This window comes from Cynocephalus volans, chromosome 8 (assembly GCF_027409185.1).
Source record: "Cynocephalus volans isolate mCynVol1 chromosome 8, mCynVol1.pri, whole genome shotgun sequence".
NCBI lineage: Eukaryota > Metazoa > Chordata > Mammalia > Dermoptera > Cynocephalidae > Cynocephalus > Cynocephalus volans.
Genome location: NC_084467.1, coordinates 61,088,340 through 61,114,205, shown reverse-complemented (window position 1 = coordinate 61,114,205; position 25,866 = coordinate 61,088,340). Strand labels below are relative to the sequence as shown.

The 25,866-nt window shown below is 38.0% G+C and overlaps 1 long non-coding RNA gene across 1 annotated transcript in view; it reads right to left on the bottom strand.

The window, feature by feature from the left end:
- LOC134383106 (uncharacterized) overlaps positions 1-23,159 on the bottom strand; it is a 79,617-nt gene extending 56,458 nt beyond the window's left edge. Inside the window, exon 1 of the long non-coding RNA XR_010024172.1 lies at positions 23,095-23,159. This is a non-coding gene — a long non-coding RNA (uncharacterized LOC134383106). The remainder of the gene's footprint in view (positions 1-23,094) is intronic.
- Between the last annotated feature and the right edge of the window lie 2,707 nt (positions 23,160-25,866).

Sequence of the window (25,866 nt, the reverse complement as noted above, 5' to 3'; positions counted from 1 at the left end):
CTTTCCATGTTTTATAACACCTCTTATGATCTGCTTACCTCTCTACTCCCGCTTCAGCCCCTGCTGTCCCAAACTCAGTCTCCTGTCATACCTACCTACCTACCGTCAATTCCCTCAAAGACATCATCCCTTCCCTTCTTGACCCCTGCACATGTTCTTCCCTCTGCCTAGAACATTTTCACAACCACCTTCCCTATTTTCTGTGTATTAGTTATCTATTGCTATGTAATAAGTTATACAAACAGCAGCTTAAAATAAGAAATAGTTATCTCATAGTTTCTGTAAGTCAGGAACCTAGAAACAGCTTAGCTGGGAGGTTCTGGCTCAGTGACTCTCATGAGGAAGAGAGGCTGTCTTCTGAAGGCTTGCCTGGGGATAGCGGATCCACTTCCAACATGGCTCACTCCTACGGCTATAGGCAGCAGGTCTCAGCTCCTTCTCAGGTGGGCCTCTCCACATGGCTGCCTGGGTGTCCTGACAACATGGTAGCTGACTTCTTTCAAAGCAAGTGACCCAAGAGAGAGCAAGGCACCACATATCTTTTATAATCTAGTCCTGGAAGTAAAAGATCATCACTTTGTCATATTCTGTTTATTAAAAATGAGTCACTAATTCCAGCCTACATTCAATGGAGGGAAATTAAGCTCCACCTCTTGAGAGGAATGTCAAAAAAATTGTGGACACATTTTAAATCACCACAGCCTTGCTAAAGCCAACTTTCAGCCTGGAGGGTTACCTCCTTGTTTAGTCTCTGCACCCTTCTTAAGACTGGGTTGGTGTAGGAATGCTGGCCAGAATTCACTCCACCTTCATGGCCTCAGAGCTCTGGTTTTAATAGTTACAATCTTTCCCCTGCACAGGTTACTTAGCAACCAAGAAAGGAAAAGGAACAGAATGCTATGCTTATGTGAAATAAGGGGAGTGACTGCAGCAACCCCAAGGACAAGCAACAGGTGGCTGTGAGTTGTCAGGGAATCTTCCACTTCCACAGACCTTCTCTTTGGCATAGCTCCACTTTTGTCTCCAAGTCCTTTATATGCTTCTGCTCCCCCTCCCCCCCCACCCTGGGTTGTAGAGAAAGCAGCTGCACAGCAAACATATTCATATTCTGCCTGACCTGTTCCCTGTAAGTAACTCATCCATTAATAATGATGATGATGATGATGATGATGATAAACTCCTTGTAAGCCATATGGATTTGCCTGCTTCATTCTTCAGTCTCAGGATACCAAACTGAGAGACTGGTGAGCATTATACTCTTAGCTCACACTTAGACAGCTGGTATCTCTCTTTAGCTTTCAAGAGGTACCTCTCCTGTTAGGTACTACATATTTGGAATAGTCCATATTTACTAGTCTCTCTTCTCCACTAGAGATAAACCACTTGGAGGTAAAGATCGTGTCTTGTTCACATTTGTATCTCCAGGTCCAGCACAGTAGCCTTTGGTAGGTATTCAATCAATGTTTGTTGAAAAACAAGTCATGATGCTATGCCTGCCTTCCCATATGATAAGCAGAGAAGGAAAGGAGAGCACTCTTTGTCATACATTCCATTGTATTTTGTATACATTATCTTATTTAGTGATAAACTGAAACTGTGATAAAGGGATAAGTCTGAGGTAGAAAATGAATAACTGTACTTTTATACTTCTTGCCACTTACTACTGCACAGTCTTGGGCAGCTTATTTAGACTCTTAAAACCTCCACTTTTTCTTGAAAAAAAATTAAAGTATATAATAATAATTGCCTTGCCAACTTCACATAATTTTAGTGAGAATCAAACAAGACAATGTAAATGAAAGAGAGGTGCAAAGCATAAAATGTCATACAAATATAATATACTATTATTTCTTAAATTTCTATACAGTATAGATGATATTGCCAAACATGAAGAAAATTCTTCCATCTTTGGAAATTTAATCAAAGGTGAAATTGTTAACCTAGTGATGACCAATATTTTAATTCATTCATTCATTCAATAATAGTTGAACTCCAGCCATATGCATATTCAAGGCATAGTCCAAGTGTTCAGACATCTCAGTGTTTTCAATTAATTTCCCATGCTTCTGCAAAGTTTTCAAAATCCTTTTATATAGAGCCATTAAAGATTCACTTGTAAGAATTAGCACTTTTTAAATTACAGAGGAAGGTTGCCAAAAAACTGGTGCAAACAGAGGGCTAGAGTTCTTAGCCATTTCCTGACTCAGAAGTCTGGTAGCACCTGCTACTGCTGCAGCCTTGGCTCTCCTCTCAAGGTAGAAAATGTTGGTGCCTGGCATTCAGCAAATGCTCATGTTGGTTGAACAAAATTAAACAAACGGCTATCCCTTGCATAAGAATCATCAGATGCTATGCCTGGATGGGATAGCTGGGGTTTCTAATCCAATTCCCTCATTTTGCAAAGAAGGAAATAGAAGCTCAGAAAGGTTAAGTCCCAAGGTCATACAGGCAGCTAATAGCAGAGTTTAGACTCCAAAAAAACATTTTCTGACTCCCAGTTCTATAGCATTTCATTATGATTTGTATTACCTTTAACAAATACTAGACTCTATTTTGAGAGTTTATTAATAGAAGTAGATTTGCATTTGCAAAATGATGAAATATAACTCTGGTTTACCTTCTAGCCATTCTCAAAGGACTATAAAATCATTATGTTAATAAAGTACTTCAATATTTCACAAATTATGCCAATTATAGTAATTGTAGCCAAAGTGTATGGACAAGCAGCAGAGTTCATACAAGTCTTTCGGCCACTAGGGTAACATTTAATGCAACAGTCAAAATTGCACATAAAATCTATCCTGCAATAACCTCCTTTTTGGTATAACAACACCCAGGGTGGGCAAAATGTCAACAGCAATATGGAATTAAACTAGCACAAATTGTGTTTCATTTTATTTCTTCCTTCATCTATATTTTCCTGTTAAAGAACAATAGTATTCCCCCAGAAGGAAACAAATACTTTATATCAGACAATCACTAGGCTGAATGCACAAACAAATGCCCTTGTGTGCCAGTTTTCCAACCTAGATTATTCTCCTGATGATGCTGAAGAAAAATATGTGCAATTCCATCTTAGTTTCTTGGAGGAACAAAGGCTAATCTCAGCAGCTATTGAAACTTGGAACTATTTCAGTCACTCTCCAATGTCCTCTCCAGTCAACTCCTGATCTTAGATTTGTGGTTTTTCCATAACATGGTAATATTCTTCATGGAGTGTGATTAAGATCAAATCATCTACTGCACCTCTGGCAAGCAGTGAGCCAGCCTGGGCCTATATCAGCTCTTCTTAAGGAATTCAGCCCCAAGGTGAGAGATGTCAAATGACAGCAGCTTGGTTACCAGGAGACATGCTCTGCTGGGCCCATCAGTTGACATGAAATGCGATTCGTTCCAGGTAGGAGAATATTCACTTGGTTCCATTTTCCCTGGCTCCTTGGAGCAATGTATCTGGTCTGTTTGCCTGAGTTCCAGGTGAGCAAACTTCCATTATGCCTGGGGTTTGGGAAAGCAGTTGTAACTTGAAATAAAGATAAAGGAATTTACTGTGAGGGCTTTGGTAGCAGCCATCTCATGCTTTAAAACAAAATCAACACACAAACAAAAGTGGTGTGTTAAAAAAATACAATGTGGAGGTTAAAATATAAGCTTTAACATCAGAACTTGGTATAAAATCCAGTGGTACACTTGACAATTGCATGACTCAGAGATGAAAGATTAATGCTTATTTATAAAATGGAGATAATAATACCTACCTGATGGGAATGTTGTGAGGATAAAGGAAATAATGACTCCAGATCCTTTACCCTGTGCCCACAACTACTATGTGCTGAATAAACTGTGGCCTTTGAAATTAGACTCCTACCTCTCACCATATGCAAAAATCAACTCAAAATGAATCAAAGACCTAAATTTAAGACCTAAAACTGTGAAACCATCACAAGAAAACATAGGGTAGATGTTATATGGAATAGGAGTGGGCAGCACTTTTTTGAACAATACTACAAAGGCACAGGCAACTAAAGCAAAAATACACAAATGGGACCACATCAAACTGAAAAGTTTCTGCACAGCAAGGGACACTATCAACAAAGTAAAGAGACAACCTGCAGGATGGGAAAAAGTGTTTGCAAACTACATATAAGACAAGGAGCTAATATCCAGAACATATAAGGAACTCAAAAAACTCAACAGCAAAAAATAAATAAATAAACCCAATTAAAAAATGAGCAAAGAAGATATAACAACCACAATTATTTGAAGTTGATACGACAAGCAAACAGAAAGGACATTGTTGGGGGGGGGAGGGAGAAGGGAGGGAGGTTTTGGTGATGGGGAGCAATAATCAGCTACAATGTATATCGACAAAATAAAATTTAAAATTAAAAAAAAAAAAAAAATGAGCAAAGGACCTGAATATACACATTTCTCAAAAGAAGACACGCAAATGGCCAAGAAGCACATGAAAAAATGCTCTAAATCCCTAATCATCAGGGAAATGCAAATTGAAACCACAATGAGATATCATTTCACCCTAGTTAGAATAGCTATCAGCAAGAAAGTAAGAAATGCTGGTGAGAATGTGGAGAAAAGGGAATGCTCCTATTTTGCTGGTGGGAACTAAAAATAGATCTACCTTAGGACTCAGAAATTCCACTACTTGTTATATACCCAAAGGAAATGTAATCAATATATCAAAAAGACACCTGCACTTTCATGTTCATTGCCACGCTATTCACAACAGCCAAGACATGGAATTAACCTAAATGCCCGTCAGTGGATGAAAGACTAAAAAACTGTGGGATGTGTACACACACACACACACACACACACACACACACACACACACACACACACACACACACACAAAGTACTCAGCTATAAAAATAAATGACAACCAATCATTTGCAGCAACATGGATGGAACTGTAAACCATCATGTTAAGTAAGTCAGGCACAGAAAGACAAATACCACATGATCTCCCTCATATGTGGAAGCTAAAAAAAAAGTGGTTCTCATAGAAGTGGAGAGTAGAAAAATAAATGGTTACCAGAGCCTGGGAGGAAAGTAGTGCACTAACAGATACAAAATTATGCTATCTACCATAAGTGAATCATTGCACAGTATATACATGTAGGGCAGGAATCTCAGATCCTTCTGCCCCTTCCTGTGCAGGTCGTGAGTCAAGTAATCAAAAGAAGATATTGGCAGCTTTATGCAAGGTAGACATACTTTATTCTTCAGATATGAGCTTTGCAGACATGGCTTTATTCTCAGACACAAGCTCCGGCTCTACTCCACCCACTCTCCATGCTCTGCCCTCCTTCCATGCTCCGCCTACCAGCAGTTCAGAGCAGTTACCTTTATGCTCTTAGTACACAATCATAGCCACAAGCCAAGCATTACATAATTACAACAATCATGATGAGTCAGTAAATGGGTGCACATGCACAGTTACCCTACTTTTATACCGTTTCTAATGAGTGTGCTGAATTTTGCCCCCATTTGTAACAGATGTGAGGCGAGAGATCCTGACTAAACTTTTCTACTTTCCTTACAATACATTTATTGAAACAACACATTGTATTCCACAAAAAGAAATATAAATAATTTTTTTTAATTGTGGCTTTTATTATCACAAATAATAAAACCAAATGAAGGCAACATATTCCCTAAATAGTGTTTCCTGCTCTTTGAGAATTTTAAAGGCCTTGCAATTTATACTTATCTTTGCCATAAATATGTAAAGGATCATTAAATTGATCTAAACTTCCTGAGCCTATTGATGAAATAAGAACATTTATTCCTCTCCCCAGGTATTGACTAGGCTACCATAAAAGACGTAAAGCTCTGACTTCCAAGTGAATCAGTAAATCTGTTATGACTCCTCTCTCTCATTGGGCACATTCAAGCACTAGAGTGAAGAGCTGTGTGCTGGCAAAAGTTGGGCTGGGAATTTCTTCCAGAATGGTTCAACTGACAAAATCCTGAGGTATAACATCCCCAAATACTTCACAACAAATCTTCCTCTTTAACACAGATTCAGCATTATGCAAAGGAAAATGCTGACAGAGTAAAAATCCAGCGTGATCTTATTCAATGATATTTTCCTGTCCAATTAAATTGCTTTTCTCTCTTATGAATAGGCCTAATGACATAAGTATAGCACAGAATGAAAAATTACAATAGTACTGTTAGTGTCATGGCAAGAAGACAGATCATCCAGATTAGAGTTTCCAGATAAAGTGCAGGATACCCAGTTAAATTTAATTTTAAGATAAACAATGAACATTCTTTTTTTTTTTTTAAGTAGAAATATGTTCTGAGCCACTCCTGAACTTTGAAGGTGGACTTAAAAAAATTGTCAGGGGTACCTCCAATGCCCAGGCTTGATGTCGAATATACATTTGAGACATACAATTTTAACTGGGTATTCTATATTTTTATTTCTTAAATCTGGCAACCCTACTCCAAATGAACTGAATCATACTCATCTCTACAGTTACTTGTTATACTTTATTACCTTTCAAAAATTCATATTCTGAGACCCCTTTCAGGCATTTTTCTAGTATTTATTATTCTGTTTATTTATTTAAATTAGTTAACTGAAACATTGATTTTACCTATTTATAGGGTACAGAGTTATATTTCAATATATGTATACAACGTGTGATGATCTAATCAGGGTAATTAGCATATTCATCACTGCAAAACTTAATCATTTCTTAATAATGTGAACATTTGATCTTCTCTCATCTAGTCATTTGATGGCATGCATTAAATCATTGTTAATTATAGATTCCTGGGACAACTGTACACCAGCAGAACTTATTTTTTCTATCTAGCTGTAATTTTGTATCCATTAACCAGCCTCTTATTTACCTTCTCTCTATTATTAAAAGATGACAAAATCTATAGATTAGAAAGTTACTGAATGTCATCACTTTTTATAACTAGATTGTTATAATTGCCATTATTATTAATGATAACTTAATGAGAAGAAAATTAACAAGCCAAAAAATTGGGCTTAACTCTCCATAGACAAGCATGAAATAAATATACCAGAATAAGCTTCTGGGAACTAGAGAAAGAGGTATTCCCCTTATAATTGGAACCAGCTGGAAAATTTCTTATATCAATGCCTATGACCGTTTAGACACAAAGAAACTTCTAATTTCAAATCCTGGACAGTTTTCACCAGTAATGTCACAGCAGAGAACTGGGTATTTAGGGCTTGAAATGAAATTGTAAGATCTGTGCACCGTGCACAAACCCCACACGTCAGGATGGCTCACCTCACAAAGACCATGAGACAGAGACTGGTGCAATCAAGCAAGAGGAGTTTATTCCAGCATGCTGGGGTCACTCAGCATTCAAGACAAAAGCGACCCCGAGCCCTTAACACAAGCACTTTTTATACAGTTTTTTTTTTAGGCAGACTTTGGCAACAGGATGAGTTGTTTACTGTTTACAGGTTATCAGAGGTGACCTTTGGATTTATTGGTGGGCTTTAGCGGGCTGGCACACCGATAAGGCATAGTGTATTTCCCAGTCGTTTATCTTCCTTGTGGCCAGGTGGCCTCTAGATAAGGAACTGGTCAGTTCCTGGAACTGGGTGGTGATTACTCCCTTCCTGGAATTTAGCGTGCCTGGGCCTGCCTTGACTTGCCTGGCCTCTGCATATCCCCTTAGAAGCTGCCTTACTTAAAATGGCATTAGTTATGTTTTCTCGTTTTTATTAGTACAGAAGCAAATTGCACGTGTTAAAGTTATATTTTTCTTTACAAAATCTGTATCATGTAGGCATAAACTTAAAGTTGAAACTTTACTCATGCCAATTTTTGACAGTGTCAGATTTATGCCATCAACGTTCTAATACTTTTAGACTACCCTCTGATGGCTAATAAGAGATGAATTCTGGGAAATTCTTTCCAAATCTGAGTGAATAGTCATACTGCTGTGTCTCAGTACAGTCCCTATAGTTTCATAACATTTCTGTCTCACGAGGAGACCTACTTGCTCATATGAATTGTCCAGTTTGTGAGAGATTGGCCAAGATGTAGCCATTAGCCTCAATGCCTGACCTTTGCTTGCTGAGGTCCCTCAGGCCTTGGGGGACAATTCAGAGTGTGGGTAGTAATCGTGATGACCTCTAGCCCCGGAACTCATCACAGAGGGAATCCAAGTCCCTCGGCATTTCCTGTACAGTCCCTATTGGATTGTGATCCAAAATCAGTAAGACCCAATCCTTGACTTCAAAAGTGCTGTGGGGACAGTACGGCTGTTGTTTCAGTCATCACCATTCTCCATCTGCGGCTACTCTGCTCTGCTCCTACTGCTCCCTAGCTCTTAAACTGGGGACAGATTCCCCAGCCCAGCTCCAGTCAGAACACATCCCTTTAGGTGGACACCACTAGGCAAGCTGCTCATGTTTTTCACAACCTTCCTCTCAAAGAACCTAGGACAAATCCCCAGTGCTGGTTCAGAAGATATTTCCATAGTTCCTTTTGTGTTTCACTCAAAAGAATACAGTCTCCTCTGAGCTTGCCCTCTGGTGTTCCAATCAAGCTGCCTACTTCTCAATTGTTTCTTTCTTTTTTTTTTTTTTCCTTTTTCTTTATTTTTAATTTTATTTTGTTGATATACATTGTGACTGATTTCAATTGTTTTCTTAACCACAGTGAGTTTCCTGTTGCCCAGGGCGCTTGGTCAGTCTTCTGTTTTTTGAGACTAACTCAAGAACCCTTGATCATATTGTAACTTTAAATGTTTTCTTTCCTGTTTTATCCAAAATTACTAACATACTCATGTAAGTAGTGATTTTAATGACCTACTGATTTGTTCATTTATTCCTCTATTTATTCAATAATATTTTGGCTCAACAGCATTGAGCCAAACAATTTGGTTCCTGCCCTTATGAATCTCGTAGTTCAGTAGGGGAGACAGGTGCAGCAGAAATAACATTTTTAAGAAATATTACCTGAGGTCTTCTCAATTTCCTCTAAATCTTGTTGTCCTGTTACCTCTCATACAATAACATTTCTCACAACAATAACATTTACTTTCTTCAGGAAGAATTCAGTTCTTGCCTAGAGCAAAGGGATCATTACTCAGGTTTAGGTTTCAAATTAGACTTCTTTCTAAGTATATTTTCAGCAGTAGTCTTGAAAGCTAGGTTAACTTGAGAGAGAGAGAGAGAGAGAGAGAGAGAGGTTTTCCAAATCCTAAAAATTTTCTTTGAAATATTAGAGACTTAAACTTGGAGGATTGACTAAGGCATAAATCATAGAACAGGGAGGCAAGAGTACAGTCTGTGGAATTCTGGAAGTCCTGACTCCCTTGGAAAGGAATGAGAGGAAGACAGAGAGTGGAAACAGGTGAAGATGCTGCCTGGGCCCGCATTAGACCCAACATGCATCATTTTCCAGGCTTCAGCCCAGGGTGGGAATAGGGAGCAAGATGAAAATAAAAGCACATTGGACCAAACCAAGCAAATAGAGTGAGATTGTCCTCGTGGAAGGCATACTAGTGGTCACAATTTCCCAATCATGTTTCCTTCTGGGCTTATGGCTCTCTGAAATTAGACACGGCCTTGTGATTTACTTTAGCTGACAAAATATGAACAGAAGTAATGTTGTTCACTTCTAGGTAGAAGCACCAAAGACCCAGGATTCTCCATACTCTCTCCTGCTGGGCAGCTGAGGACACAGAAGGCACAGTTACAAGGTACCAGAGACTCTGTCAGCCTGGATTCCTGAGCATGTAAGCAATGATATTTGGTTTCTATCTGCCATTTTTTAACTTTATTTTTCAATTTGTCCTGAACTCAGGAGAGGAAATGTCGGGTCCGCCGCCGGCCGACCCGAACAGCCCTAGCCTCGTTTGGGGTAAAAACCATGAACTCAGTTTTGGATATGTGAGTATGGGATATCTGAGACATTCAAGAAAATAAGATGAGTATGCAAGTGGATGTATAATACAGAACTCAGAAGAAAGATCTACAGAGATTGTAACGCGGGAGCCCCAGATCTGAGAGTGCATTCACATAGTGTTTGCCTATTCCAAAGAACTCACCTGGAGGTCCAATGGGTAGAGACTTTGGTTTGTTACAAGAGATACTGAGGTGGCCTTCAGACAGAAAATCCGCACCGCCACAGAGTACATACAACAGTTATATAGTAAACAGATCAGAGTAGGGGTGTAAGTCATTTTCAGGCTTACGTGCAGACCCTCACCCAGCTCACATAACTCAGAGCGCTGGAGATCTGGCTGAGCAGATAAGTTAAGCTACTTGCTACTCTCCGAGCACTAGTTCTCGTTCAATTACTTAGGGTCTCTGCTCCCTCCAGCCTTCTGTTTGTTCTTAAAGGGGACGTGCCTTTCCTTGGGTAACTACCTTGGCCAGGGAGAGTTTCCCAAGGGGGAAGAGGAACTGTGGTATACACAGGAAGTGGGGAATAGGGCTATGTCTACCATTTACCCTACAAGATTTAAACTGTTTTTTTTTGTTTGTTTGTTTGTTTGTTTTGTCTTTTTCATGACCGGCAAGGGGATCGCAACCCTTGGCTTGGTGTCGCCCGCACCACACTCAGCCAGTGAGTGCCCCAGCCATTCCTATATAGGATCCGAACCTGCGGTGGGAGCATCACTGCGCTCCCAGCACCGCACTCTCCCAAGTGCGCCATGGGGGGTCGCCCGATTTAAACTGATATATATCAAAAGGATGTATAAATGCTGTCTTCCACACTCAACCACATTTCCCTCATTAGAAAAAATATTTTGAATCCAGAAAGGATTTAACTTATGATGATTCTATTTAATTGATGCTAAATACATAGAAGAAAATTGTTAACATGACACATTATTTTGAAAACATATGAAATAGTATTATCATTTATACATACATAGAGAGAAACCAAGTATATTGCCATTTGCCTTTTTTCTTAAACTCCACCGTAATTCTAGCTCAGCAGCAGATAAATTCATTTATTTCTAACAGTGATACAGAAAACAAATTGAAACTAATGAACTCCATCCATCCCTTATTTGATTCATTCCCAGATACATACCTCTTAAGGTGATTTTAAACACAGAAAATTAGGAACATTTAAAATACACAAATGAATCAAACACTTTCCTAAGAAGACCTAAATTTTTGACTCCATAGTTTATCTTTTATAAAGAGATAATTCCAAACTATAAGAAAGTTGAGGATGAACCAGTAAGTGAACATCCAGGTATGCATGTATACATAGAGGATAAGGCAAAAGTGAGTATGTAAGAGTACAAAACAATGTGCTCCTCTTTGAAGTGAAAAGAACTGAGTTATTCCATGTTTTCTTGATAGCTTGCTATTAAGATTGGAGAACCATTGACTAGTGACTTTAGTCTCATTGAAAAAGAAGAGAGATTAATGAAAGCAATCATGGTGGTGAAGAACATAGATTTTAAACATTCAAGCAATGGTGGGGAGAATATGGTGGGGAAGGGGATGTCAGGGAGAGAAAGAATAGCTGTTTAATGTATTATAATGAATTTTATAGGAAAATGGGTGGTATTTGAACTGATACAGCTCCAGATGATAGAAGATATAGGGCAAATTTTACTTTGAAGTGAGGACTTATAAGTTATGTTTTTCTATTTCTGATTCATAGAGTAGTACTTACTTGCTGCAAAATTTTTTTTAAAATATAGAAAAGCAAATGTTAATGTTAAAAAAAATACCCAGAGATAATCACTGTTAATATTTTGTGTACGTAAATATAAATATGTACATACATGTTTATTCATTAATTCATTCAGTAATTATTTACTGAGCACCTATTATGCTCCAGACACTCCTGTAGGCAGTGGGACTCACAGCAACAAACAAAAAAGTCCCTGATCTTAAAGAGCCTACATTTAAGTTGGGGGAGATGGATAATAAACCAGTATGTCAGTTGGTGAGAACTGAAATGAGGAAAAATAGAACTGAGTAAAGGAGATAAAGCATAATGACTCGGGGGGGGGGAGTGGTTAATGGTGTATTATACGATTAAGATGATGTTTGAGCAAAATCCTAAAAAGAGGAACCAAATTATAAGGATATGTGGGAGAAGAGCTTTCTAAATACACCCAAAATCAGGCTTGATAGCTTTGTACTCTATATTTTTATCTCACAGTGTATGGTAAACCTCTTTCATGTAATGAAATATATCTCACAGACATTATTTTTAATGTATACATAGAAATCTATGGTATGGATATACTGTAATTGATGTAATTCCCTACTCTTGGACATTTAGGTTGGGTCTACTATCTTGCTACTATACTAAATACCCTTGTATATAAATTTTTATGTGCAACTCTAACTAATTTGTGCTTAATTTTCTTAAAGTAGACTTTCTGAGTCAAAAGATATTCTGAAATTGCTTCCCCAAAAAGATGACTTATTTATTTTTCATTAGCAAAATTTTCAACTACCATTGCAAACACTGTTATTAAGTTTGTTAATATGTGCTAATAGAATTTAGAACCCATATCATACTTGTATTTAATTTGCATTTCTTTTCTTACTAATAAGGTTGAACATTTATATTCATATTTTTAATGAATCAGTATACCATTTACATTAAGTGTTATTGCATAGACTGCATTGTCTTGTGTCCCCTGTGAAGGTTAATTGTAGGTGTCAATTTGATTAGGTTTAGGAATCCCAAGAAACTTGGTAAAGCTATCTTTTTTAGGTGTGTTCATGAGGGTGTTTCCAGAAGAGATTAGTATGAAAGTGTGAGTGGACTGGGTGGGAAAGACCCTCACTCAATGTGGACGGGAACCATCCAACCCGCTGGGGGCCCAGAGAGAACAAAAGACAGAGAAAAAAGGTGAAGCTCTCTCTCCGTTCGCTGGAGCTAGGACACACTCTTCTCTCCTGTCCATGAACATCGGAAACTCTAGACTCTTCAGCTTTTGGGTTCCAGGACTTACACCAACAGCACCATCAGCTTCCCTGGTTCTGAGGCTTCGGGGTTGGACTGAGCCATGCTACCAGCATCCAGTTTGCAGACAGCCTATCTGGGACTTCTTTTCACAACTGCATGAGCTAATTCCCCTAATAAATTCCCTGTCTTTATTTATAACGTATCCTGTTGTTTCTGTCTCTCTGGAGAACCCTGACTGATACGTCCCCCCCAACTTTGTTTGTTGAAATCTAATTCCCAATATGATGGTGTTTGAAGGTAGGACCTTTGGGAGGTGATTAAGTCAGAGGGAGGAGCCTCCATGAATGAGATTGGCATCCTGATAAATGTGTCCCCAGAGAGCTCCACCATGGGAAGATACAATGAGAAGATGACCAGCTGTGAACCAAGAAGCAGGTCCTCTCCAGACACTGCACCTGCTGGTGCCTTGACCTTGGACTTCCCAGCTTCTAGAACTGTGAGAAATAAACTTTTGTTGCTGATAAGCCACCCAGTGTGGTATTCTGTTATAGCAGCTTAAACAGACTAGGACAGAGATCAAGCAGATTTAAAGAATACTGATAATCTCTATAAAAACTGAAGATAGGATGAGCATCCATGTACCCAGCACCTTTCAAATGCTTGTGTACTTCAGTATATCTTTCCCCATCCACAGTAAGCACTATCCCCAACTTTGGATTTATCATTTTCTTGCTTTTCTTTAGCATTTACCACATCTATTTATATGCCAAATAACATAGTTTATTTGCACAAGTTTTTTAAAAATTTATGTGAGTGGGCTCATACTTTACAAAAACAAAAATCTGCTTTTTACTCAACCTTAAGAGACACAACTTTGTTTTTCCGTATACCTGTATTTCATTCATTTCACAGCTGAAGTATAATGTATGACTATACACTTTTTTTATCCTTTCTACCTTTAATTGACATTTGAGTTGTTTCTAGTTTTATGATTTTACAAAGTATCTGAACATTTTGTATGCCCTTTCTATATACATGTGCACGGGTTTCGCTAAGGCATAGTTGTAGGAGCTTAATCTCTCTGTATCATAGCGTAAGTGCATTTGCAATTTAGAAAATAAATTTTTGTTGTTGTTACTATTGTTTTTTTACCAATTTACACCACTATAAAAGTATTTAAGTGTTGTCACAGAGTTGTACTAATTTATACTTCCACCAAAAAGGCAAGATGTCTAGTTGTCCCACATTCATGCCAGCACTGAATATTATCTGGCATTTTTGTATTTTCCAATTTGGTGCATATAAAATACTACCTCAGTGTGAGTTTTCTTTGTATTTTTCTGATTACTAATGATGTCAAACATTTTAAAATTTATCCATCTATTTTTAATTGACACATAATAATTGTACATATTTATGGGATACAATGCCATGTTTCCATACATATCTACAATCTTTAATAATCAAATAAGGGGCCGAGCCTGTGGCGCACTCGGGAGAGTGCAGCGCTGGGAGCGCAACGACGCTCCCGCCGCGGGTTCGGATCCTATATAAGGATGGCTGGTGCACTCACTGGCTGAGTGCCAGTCACGAAAAAGACAATAATAATAATAATAATAATAATAATAATAATAATAATAATCAAATAAGGATAACTGGCATATCTATCACCTCAGACATTATCATTTCTTTATGATGAGAACATTCAAAATCTTCTCTTCTTGCTTAATTGAAATATGCAATATATTAGTGTTAACTGTAGTCACTCTCCTGTGCAATGGAACACTAGGACTAATTCCTATCTAACTGTAACTGTGTACCCATTGACCCCTTACCCCACCCCCCACACCGTTCCTAGCCTCTGGTAACTACTATTCTACTCTTTACTTCTATGAGATAAATATTTTTAGATTCTAAAGGTATGAGATATTTGTTTTTCTGTCCCTGGCTTATTTTACTTAACATAATGTCCTCCAGGCTCTTCCATGTTGCTGCAAATCACAGGATTTTATTAATTTTTATGGTTAAATCATGTTCCATTGTGTATGCATGCCACATTTTCTTTATCTATTTGTCTGCTGAGGAAAACCTAGGTTGAATCCTGGCTATTGTGAAGAGTATACAATAAACATAAAGTTAGAGATACCTATTCAATATACTGATTTCCTTTCATCTGGAGAAATACCCAGCATCAGGATTGCTAGATCACGGTAGTTCTATTTCAGTGGTCAATAGGCTAATAGAGCTTCTTTGACTGTCCAGCCAGTTTTCTCCAAAGCCTCTTTCCTTGGGATCCTCTTTGGTCTCCAAGAAACACACAGCTTTGCACATTGTTTGCTCCGCCTGGTCAAATGCAGCTCACTCTCAGTGCGACCCTTTTTACCCTTCTTTCAGCAGCCACAGCCTGTCATCTCTCATTCTCATCTCAGGCTTGAGAAGGACTGCAGATGTTACTGAAATGACTTTGTGGCTTTTCCTCTTTGACTTATTAGATATTATATGAGGGTACATCAAAAAGTTCATGGAAAATTGGAATTAAAAGATAACACGAATCTTTCCATGAACTTTTTGAAGACTCCCTTGTGTTAATAATACTGATTTTTCTTTTTTCTTTTTTTTTTTTTTTTGTATACGAGGAATAAGTTCTACTTGTTCTTCACTAGAGCCCGGGAAGCGGAGGGGGCAGGGGAGACAGTGAAATCTTGGTTAATGGACACAAAATTACAGCTAGATAGGAACGGTAAGTTCTAATGGTGTACAGTAGTGCTACGCATCCATAATTAACAATAATTTACTGTATGTTCTCAAATGGCTAGAAGACAGGAGTTCAAATGTTCTCATCACAAAAAAACAACAAATGTTTGCGATGATGAATTTGCTGACTAGTCTGATTTGATCACTACACATTGTATATATGTATTGAAATATTACTGTACCCCATAAATATATACAATCAATAGTCTCAGTTTTAAATAATTAAAAAAGAATCTATTTGCTAATATCTTATTTTCTAGCTTTGTATCTCTGTTCATACGTAAGGTCAGTCATAAAATTCTTTTGATTAGGTTTAGACATCAGCGTTTGGTTAATTTTCTAAAATTACATGAAAATGGTCCAATCTGATTCCATGCTCTGGAAAAGTTTCTATAGCATAGAAGTCAACTTTTCCTTGGACATTTTAGATACTTCCTTATGAAACTTGCTGTGTTGAATGTGATGGAGGCCCCACCGAAGCTTGGCCTCACCCTGGGAGATGATGTTAGGAGTTGGTCTGGGTCTCCATCACAACAAGCCATCAAGTCAGGTGGGGAGGGGGTTAGTGGGACACAGGGAACCTGGTAGGTACATCAAGTGGGAGTGGCCAGCTGTTTTCCACCTCCAGCTTTGCATGTGTTTGCCCGCCTGGAACATTCTCTCACTCTTAACCCAGTCTACTTCCTGGTCATCTTTCAGGTCTTGCTTTAAATGTCACTTCCTCAGGGAAAACTTCCACATCCATACTAATCTAAATCAGACCATCAGTTACGGTTTCTCAAATTATCCTTAACTTTTAATATTAGCACTTATCACAATTTGTAGTTCTATATTTACTACTGTGATATTTTTTTAAAAATCTGTTTGGCCCTTGAGACAGTAATCTCTATGAAAGATGTGTTTTTCCCCAACGACTGTGTACCTATTTACTATGTACCCAATAAATTCATAGCACATAACAAATGCCCAGTATATGTGTTTTAACTTATTGTCAATATACATGTTTTGTATAGGTATGCATGCTTTTATATTTGATGAGCTCCACTTTTTGTTGTCATGGCTTCTAAGAAGTCACTCTTTAAATCTCTGGCACTTATGGAACCTGCCTAGAAAACTATTAATCAAGTCCAAATCCCACATCTAACCAACAAGGAAATTAAACAGAACGGTCAAGTGATATCTCCAAAGTCTTGCTAGTTAATACCAGAACCTGGACCAGAAGTCATATCTTCTTGATTTTTGTTCCCATGTAATTCCCACATGCTATAACCTCTCTTTTCCCACCAAGCTCTGTTTTCTCCACTCATTCTTCTCCCTTCCCTCCATCAGAAGTCCCCATCTCTCCCTCCCTATTTCTCAAGCTCCAACATGTGATGAGAGAAAGCAGTATCAAAGAGCACAAGGAGATTTGAAATCAGACAGACCGGGATTCAAATCCTGACTCAACCACGTAACACCTGTGTGAATTTAGACAAGTTCCTTAACTCCACTGAGGCTGTATTCACACCCATAAAATGGAAGCAAGATTGTTATAAACATTAATTGAAAAATTATATATAAAATAATTGTCCAGTATGGTGCTTGGCACATGCTAGTGCTTGAAAATGTCAATCTATGTTATCTGTTTATGTTATGCCACACCTGGGCATGTATTTGCCCCGACATTCTGTTTATAAAGTGTAGAAACATCCACAGAGAATGGTCTGAGTTCAAACCCAGGATGATTAATGCTGCACTGAGAATTGAGATTGTCTTTAATGTTATAACATGAGGAAGTCAAAACAGTCTCTGGAAAAAAGTCTTTCTTTCTTGAAGCTTCAGTGGTTGCTACAAAGACAAGAATATTGACCTTGAGCTCAATCTTTTCATTTCTTTTCATGATTACTGTTCTGAAATAGGGAATGCAATTAAAATTAATACTGTATTAGTTCACTTTCCTCAAAATGAACATTGATCAGATTCTACATGAGGGGTCTGTAACATCTCTTCTGTAATTATTTTTAAATATATTAAGAGGGATCTGTACTTTGTAGAACACAGAGGACTGTTTCTGGGAGACAGGAGTTCTGGATCTGACACTAGCTCTGCCCTTCACTATGTGACCCATGAAAAGTCACTTCTGGTTGAGCGTCCATCACCTCTGTAAAATGGGTACCTCACTACTTCACAGGATTACTTAAGGATCACCCAGGTCATGCATATTAAAGGCAAAAATTGCAACTAACTTATAATGAACTATTACGATTATTACCCACATTTCTAAAAAACACAGTTAATACAAACCACACAGAAATCAGGGTTATCAAGACTTGACACAAATATGTTATAAGGCTTATTGTTATTATGATATGAAGCAAATATATACAGAGTACTCAGAAAACTAACTAACTTATGTTATAATAAAGGTATGGGTTTTTTTTTTTTCTTCATTTTTAGATGACAGCCAGAGAGAGGGGTATGAAAACAGTTCAGACTCACTACTGCAGATTAAATATATGTATTAAATAATTATACCTCCAAATGATCCAAAATGATCAGAAACTGAGACAATATACATACACTTTTGCACTCTTTTCCAAACAGCTTACTTTGCTATTGTAAAATATTAATCCAGACTATTTGTCATAAGTACACTCCAGATTTTAGTAAACTTTCGTCTCGACAACTTTCCTGATGTTTCAGCATTACTGTCATCTAAGAAATGCTTCACTGCCGCAAACATTAACTTAGCCCTTGTCAAAACCTGTTAGCCATGAGCTCTGACAATTTTATGGAACTTGTAGATTTCACTTTAGATGGGAATAAAAAAAATTCTATTGCGATAGCATAAGTCTTCTTTTTAATAGCCCAAGTATTGGATTAATTGTGGCTATCCCAAAAAGTACAGGCTGTGCACAGGTGGTAAATAATACTTAAATAGAAACTTAACTATGTCAGGTATCATTTTTAACAGCCATCACAACGTCTAAAATTTCACAACACCATAAAACTCGGTCCTTCATCCAGCCCTGATTGGGCTAAACAAAATGCTCACCGTTTATTTCAGATCATGAAACTGACAACATTTATATCCAGACTGATTCCAGAAGAGGTAACATTTTCCTGAAGGGAGAAAAAAAGCCATCTGCTGCTCTCTGATAGAAGTGCTGGCCAGCTGCATACCCATAATTGTCATCAATAATTACTAGATGGAAAGGAAATGATAAATTACCTTGATTGAGACATGAACCAGGGTCCTGTTTTGCTGGCTCAGAGAGCAACTACTTTAGAGACTAACATTTCTTGGGGTTACATAAAAACGAAAAGGAGATACATCAGAGGATGAAAAGGAAATCCTGATGAAAAACAAGCCCAAGTTCCTCTTGGCAAATATTTATGTATCTTTTTCTTCCTCTAAATGTTTTTCATTCAACCTTCAACAAACATTTATTGATCAACTAGTGAGTGTTTTTCATTCTTTAAGACATTAATGATTGAGATGGGTAAGACACAGTCTCTACCTTCAAAGAGCACACTGTCTTTGAGAAAGAAAAGTGTGTAACCAAGCAATCAGAAAATGATAGGATACTTTATAAAAGGCCTTCTAAATGCTATGAAAGCACAGAAGCATGAGTGATCTATGTTACTAAAGTGTTTCAACAAAGATTTCAGAGGAAGCAACATTTAGTCTGAGTCTTGAAGCCTAAATTTAAAAAAAAAAAAGAAAAAGAAAAAAGATATTCCAGATAAAAGGTAATTGTGCAAAAGCACAAAGTATTAAAAAGCATGACACCTTTAAGAAATAACAAGTAATTAATTACTTTTGTCTGGATACTAGTTTTATTAGAAGAGATTATCAACTGCCAACTGTCTGAAGAAACCAGCAAAATAACCTGTTTGATCCAGCAAAGACAAGCTTATTGCCTTTGAGACCACTTATTGCCTTTGAGATAGGAGGTGCTCAGTTTCCCTGGGCTCAGGTTTCAGGACACACTTCTGGGTTTCAAGCCATTCTCCAAGGTCTCAGGCCCCTCCTTTAGGACCTCCCCTAGATGAAAGTTGCTGTTACTAGCTAGACCTATTTTTAGCACAACAGGGGAAAAGGAGACCACTGAGGATCTGGTTTATGCAAATCCAGTGGCTGGGCATGTTCCGTAGAGAGAGGTTACATAAACCTGGTGGCTGGGCATGCTCAGTAACGTAGAGGTTATCCTCCGAATGACCTTCTGCTAGAGGTGCTAGAGAGCGCCAAATATTCTTGAATATGCCTGGTGAATGTGATAGGATCTGACCTATGAACATCCTCCAAGAAGAAGCCAACTGAGCATGTGCAAGACTATGTTACATAACTGGGAACCACCCCCTTCACTGAATATTCATCAGGTAGAGAAACTATAAAAGCTGAATCCCAGCACAAGGTGGGGTAGCTGCTCACTTTCCTGGAGCCAGCCTTTACTTTGTTAACCGAGGCGTGTATGCTTTACTTTGTATCGAACTTACTTTGATCAAGCAGCTGCTCACTCTCTTGAGCCAGCCTCCACTCTATACTGAAATTTAAGTATGTTTTTCTTGCTTTTCTGTTAGATTTGGTGTGGGCCCTGCTTAGTCCCTGGAGCTAGGCCACACTCTCTGTGAAATCTGTGTCTCTTATTCATTATCTTAAACGTGTTCTCACTTTCTACTGTGACTCTGCTCTTGAATTCTTTACCGTGGTGGAGCCAAGAACCTGGTAAGAGGACGGGTGGATTGAGGGCAACTATTAGGCCTCCTGAACCCTACATCTGTCATCACCTTGATGGAGTCTTAGTAGCATTTTGGAAGAGGGGAATCAAAAGCAGCATTTGTAACGTTTTGGGGTGTAGCTTAAGGCATGTCTTTCAGTGAAGTGGGATTGGTACTGAAAGGTGTTTGTTATAGAATAGTATAAGATTAATGGACACAGTAAGAGGAGACCTTTGAAGAGTTTTTAAAGAATAAATAATCATTTAAATAAGCCCGACTGAATACTCCATTTTTCTGAGAAGAAGCTATTTACCTAATGAGAACAAATCGATTTTTCAGATAAATAAATTCAGGAGGTTCTGATATAAATAATAGTTATTTGCAAATTCACCTTCCTGGGCAAGGCTTTCCTGGAATAATAAAATCAGGTTAATGCAGAGGTTGAAATTATGTTAATGTAGACAATAAGCTGCCTGGGTGTAGATGGTTTCAGCTGTCAAAAGTAAAAAGAGATGAAATTTAAAATAGAATCTGAGGCTGAGTCGTGACAATCTTCATATGCCAATCTGAAGAATTTGAAATGGGAAAGGAAAAAGAGATCAAGCTTGACCCCATGCTAAAGTACTTTGAAAAAACAAAACAGAACAAAAAACTCATTTAATTCTTATAACAATCCTATAAAACATATATTATTAGACCCAAATTCCCGGTGATACTGAGGCATAGAGAGGTCATATGTAAAAAAATAGACCTCATCCAATGTCTCTTAAGGAATAGTAGAGCTAGAGTTCAAATCCAGTTCTAGTTGACTCCAAAGCATCTTGCTTTTTCCCTTACAAGTGCTGTTTTCAGTAGACTGTAAAGCAGAGATGCAAGATGACAAGATTTCTATTTAGAGACTGATTATTCAGTGTGGCCTCATGGACTACTTGGTTGCTTAATAGAAATGAAGAATCTTGAACTCTACCCTAGAATTACTGAATCAAGGTGATTGCTGTGCACATTAAAATCTGAGAAGCACTGTTTTAGAGGACTCTGTAGAGTTCTGGAGTTGCCATCCTGTACCCCTTCAGCTTCCAGCCCTGTCCTTTTCTCCCTTGTCTTCCTCATCTATGATAGGAAAACAAAAGCAACAGAGACTTTGTTTGTTCCATAATATCTTATGGAAACTCTGCTATAGAAGAACAATCAATATAGCACTCTAGAGAAATGTTGCTTTTCTTCTAGATGTTCCTCCCTTAAGACTTTGAAAAACTTGAATCTACTCCTAGTTGGACAGTAAGGTTCCAATATATCTTTCAAAGATTGAGCTCATCTCCAGGACAGAACTGAGACTGTGGTTTAGGTGGTGAAGCAGGGAAGGGTAGAAGGGAAGAAAAGACCAAAGGAAAGTTGGGGGGAGGAGGACAAGGGAGTAAAACAAGGATGGAGAGCAGACTTCAAAGAGGTTACCAACTACTCAGCAAGAGGCGTTACTATGAACTTTTTGGGAAAACAAATGTTTTATGTCATCTGAATCCATGTGTGCTGGAAATCATAGGATCATATCCTTTCCCTTCTGGTGATCATCTGTAGCTACATAGTAACTAAATCTTTTGTCACCTTCTTCATTTATTCACTCAGCAAATCTTATTTTTTTTAATGCCTACAATATGTCAGACACTATTCTAGGCAATTGAGATAAACTAATTAATAAGATAGATAAGGTCTGTAGCTTCTGGGTGCTTACATTCTAGTGGGAAGGAGAGATAGACAATTAATATAAAAAAGATGACTTTAGATGTTTAAATTAAAGTGATTCTCTAGGTAATTATAAAGAGAGATCTACACCAAGAGGGCAGGTGACATTTGAAATCAATATTTTCATGAGTAAAGTTCGCAAAAACAGGAAAGCTGCACATCTAACAGAATAAAATACCACCATGCCTTATTTCAAATCAGCACACAGCAGTAGGGTGGGCATCATGGCTCAGATGTGAGGTGAGAAAGGAGTATGCCCTGTGCCATGTGGGCATTTTATATTTCTCAGTTTCTTACCTACAGCATTCTCTTTGGGAGCTCTGCACATGAGGGTAGGCACTCTTACTCCCAATTTCCCTGTTTTCAGATCCCATTGCTCAATCCCGTCTTGTAGATTTTTTTTTTCTTTGAACCATCCAAGAAAGCATGTCATCAATATCCGCGCAATTATCACTTAAGAAAGCCTCCCAAAGAGACATGACTTGCCATCCCTGGGACATTTCCTGTGTCACACATCTATTTTAGAAGCTTTAGTGGGACTTTCCCTGCAGAGTGGCCCGGTGTTCAGCCACAGAGGTGGCAGAGGTTCTAACCCACGTCCCTTAGGGCAGAGGCCTTTCACCCTGTTCTCTCTGCGAGTGTAAATAGTAATAACCGATGTTTGTGAAGTATGTGACAGTTTACAAAGGCTTTTCTCACACTGTCTTATATAGTTATTTATATGTCACAGCTAAGAAAATGGACGTACAAAGAAAATAAGCATCCTCCCCAAACATCGCTGTGCCCAAGAAGTCCCACGTCTTCTAACTCCAACCTCTCTATTCTTCCTGCTATTCCAATGCTAATACTCCATCGTAGTGAGTCCCTCTCCCCTCGCGTCCCCTGCCCCTCCCCTCTTCCTTATGGTTAGGATATTTTAAAGGCTAAAAGGAAAAGAAAAAGCTATGCTTAACTAACCTCTTGTGCCATCTTACCTTACCTTTCATTTTCACGGCCTTGTTTACAGGAATATAAGTGCTTGAGATTCCTCCATCACCATTTACTATAAAGGTAACAATATTAGTACCTCCCCTAACAAATTACAGACACTGTCATCAGTCCTGTTGGCGCTAAATAGGACTGCTTGCCTGGTGACTGCAGATCTCAAAATAAACTTGTTTTTAACTTTCTATTATTATCATGTACTAGCATCATTTGTTAAGGCCATAATCCAGAGACAGTGTTTGGCACTGAGAGAGAAAACACCTACACAAATCTCCTTGAGCACAAAGTTTCAGTAAAACACTTTAAAATTGATTGCCCCCTTCCCCAAAAAGATTATTCAAGAAGAAATTTCTTCCTCCTTAGGGAACTTTTCTTTGATGTCTAAGGCATTGATTATTTAGCCAGTTACTGGAACTTGAGGCAAACTGAAAGAAATATAATAAAGTAACCCATAAAAATTAATTGTAGCAAGGATGAAAAATAAAAATATGAGCAGTAATCTTTGTAGGTATTTTAAAGAAAGCCCTTATGGATTGTCATTATCATTTTTTTTTCTAGTACAAATATATTATTGAAGACAGCTAATATTTGACTTCCTCTTAGTTACTTCAGCTTAATTTGGAAGCATATTTATATTGGATACTGAAAGTAGATTTAGCAATGTCTCAATATCGAAGTTTTAAACTGATGCTCAAGTCTGTTTAGTTTGTGGATGGTACTTATCTGCCTCCCTAAGGATTTACAAAAAAAAAAAAAAATGTGAAGCAATAACATTAATACCTAAATGAAAAGGATGTGGATCTGCTTCTCTATGTTCTATAACTTAACGAACTTATCAAGATGCACTGCAAAGACATTTAGCAAACTTCCAGAATAAATGTCTACATTCAACAAAGGTTTCAGCATATATCCTCAAATTCTAGAGAAACTTCCCGAAAGGGGTAGTTAACCTGAAGAGATGGTCTTCGAAAATTGTGTTTTGTTTCTGCAATTGTAACGAACAGTATGACAGAGTGAAATTAGTTACAAATGGAGGAAGAAACTGTGTCTTACATACCCTTGCATTTATAAATCTAGAGTACCTAGCTTAGATAAGGTACTTAATAGACTATATGAGGGGACTTCAAACAGCTCATGAAAAAATGGAATTAAAATATAAAAATAAAAAATGTGAACTTTATTTTTTAATATAAGCTCCATCAAATTCAAGACACATTTGTAAGTGATGATACCAGCCATTAGTTCATCCCTGCAGAACTGAGGGTCCTGGGAATTTAACCATGTCATTGCAGTCTTTTTACATCATTAACTGAAGAAAAATGAATGCCCTTTAAGGATATTTTAAGATTAGGAAACAAAAAGTCAGAAGAAGGCAAATTAGGACTTCCTAACATACCCAGGAGAATAGGAACAACTAAATATGAAAAGAGTAGTCCCCATGTGTACTCGTACACACACACACACACCCTCCTTTGATTTTCTAGTCCTGCGCCTGCTGTCTGTCCACAGCTACACAAAAGCTTCCCCAGCCACTGTGCAGCCAGAATCAAACCAAGGTGAAGTCTAGATGGAGGTGTTGCCCACAGGGGGGAAAGTAAGTGCTCCTTTGCGCTTGTTTCCAACCTTTTCTCAAGCCCTCTAGAATCACCTCAGGATTAAACTCACAAACTGCCTCCTATCCTTCCTTTCTCATAACTTTTTTTTTTCAATTTTTTTTTTTTGTTGTGATGGTGTTGGTGGTAAAATAACACATAACATAAAATTTACCATCTTAAATTTTAAGATCTTGCTTATTATCTTTGATGTTCTGCCATGTTACTATGATATTCCTGGTGAATTTTTTTTAATCCTGCTCCATTTGCAGGGAGATTTTCCAATTTGATGTATCAAATATCTCTTCTAGAAAATGTTACACATGTTTGCTTAAAAAGCAGAAATTTGTCATCTCACAGTTCTGGAGAGTAAAAGTCTGAGATCAAGGTGTTAGGAGGGTCACTTCCTTCTGAGGACTGTGAAGGAGAATCTGTTCCTAGTTTTGGTGGTTTGCTGACAGTCTTGGGCACTCTCTGGCTTCTCCTGTGTTACTCCAATCTCTGTCTTCATCCTCAGATGGCATTCTCCCTGTATGTGTGTCTGTGTCCAAATTTCCCCTTCTTATAAGGACATCAGGCATATTGCATTGGTGCCCACTCAATCCTAATTACATCTGCAATGGCCCTATCTCCAAATAAGGTCCCATTCTGAGGTAATGGGGGTTAGGATTTCAACACATGAATCTGGGTGGTTGGGGTGGGGACACAATTCAACCCACAACTGAAACCAGCAGTGTGTTCTGTCCTATCCATACTTTGGTGCACTTGTCTTCAGTCTCTGGCCTCTCTCAGCTTCACACTCCAAAACCTGGATCACATGCCTGCACCCTTGCTGTAATGAAGTTTGGAAACTCAGTTTCTAGAATTTCCCTTGGGAAGCTGAGACTCACAGTGTGTTATCCTAGCAGAAAGTAGAGAAGATGTCCAAAAACTTTGAAGATCCACAATTCATAGATACATTTTATGACTAGGTTTTAAATCCAGCCCTGTTCCTTCTTCATCTTTAATTAGTTAATTAATTTTCCTGATCTTAAATTCCCTCGTTTTTAAAAACGGAGTTTTATGTGGCCTAAATGTTAAGGACTTGACACTGTGTATGGTGCACTGACAGGTATTCCATAAATGCTAGATCCTTTTACTTTCTTTCACTTCTCTGAACCCTCGGAACTCTTCAT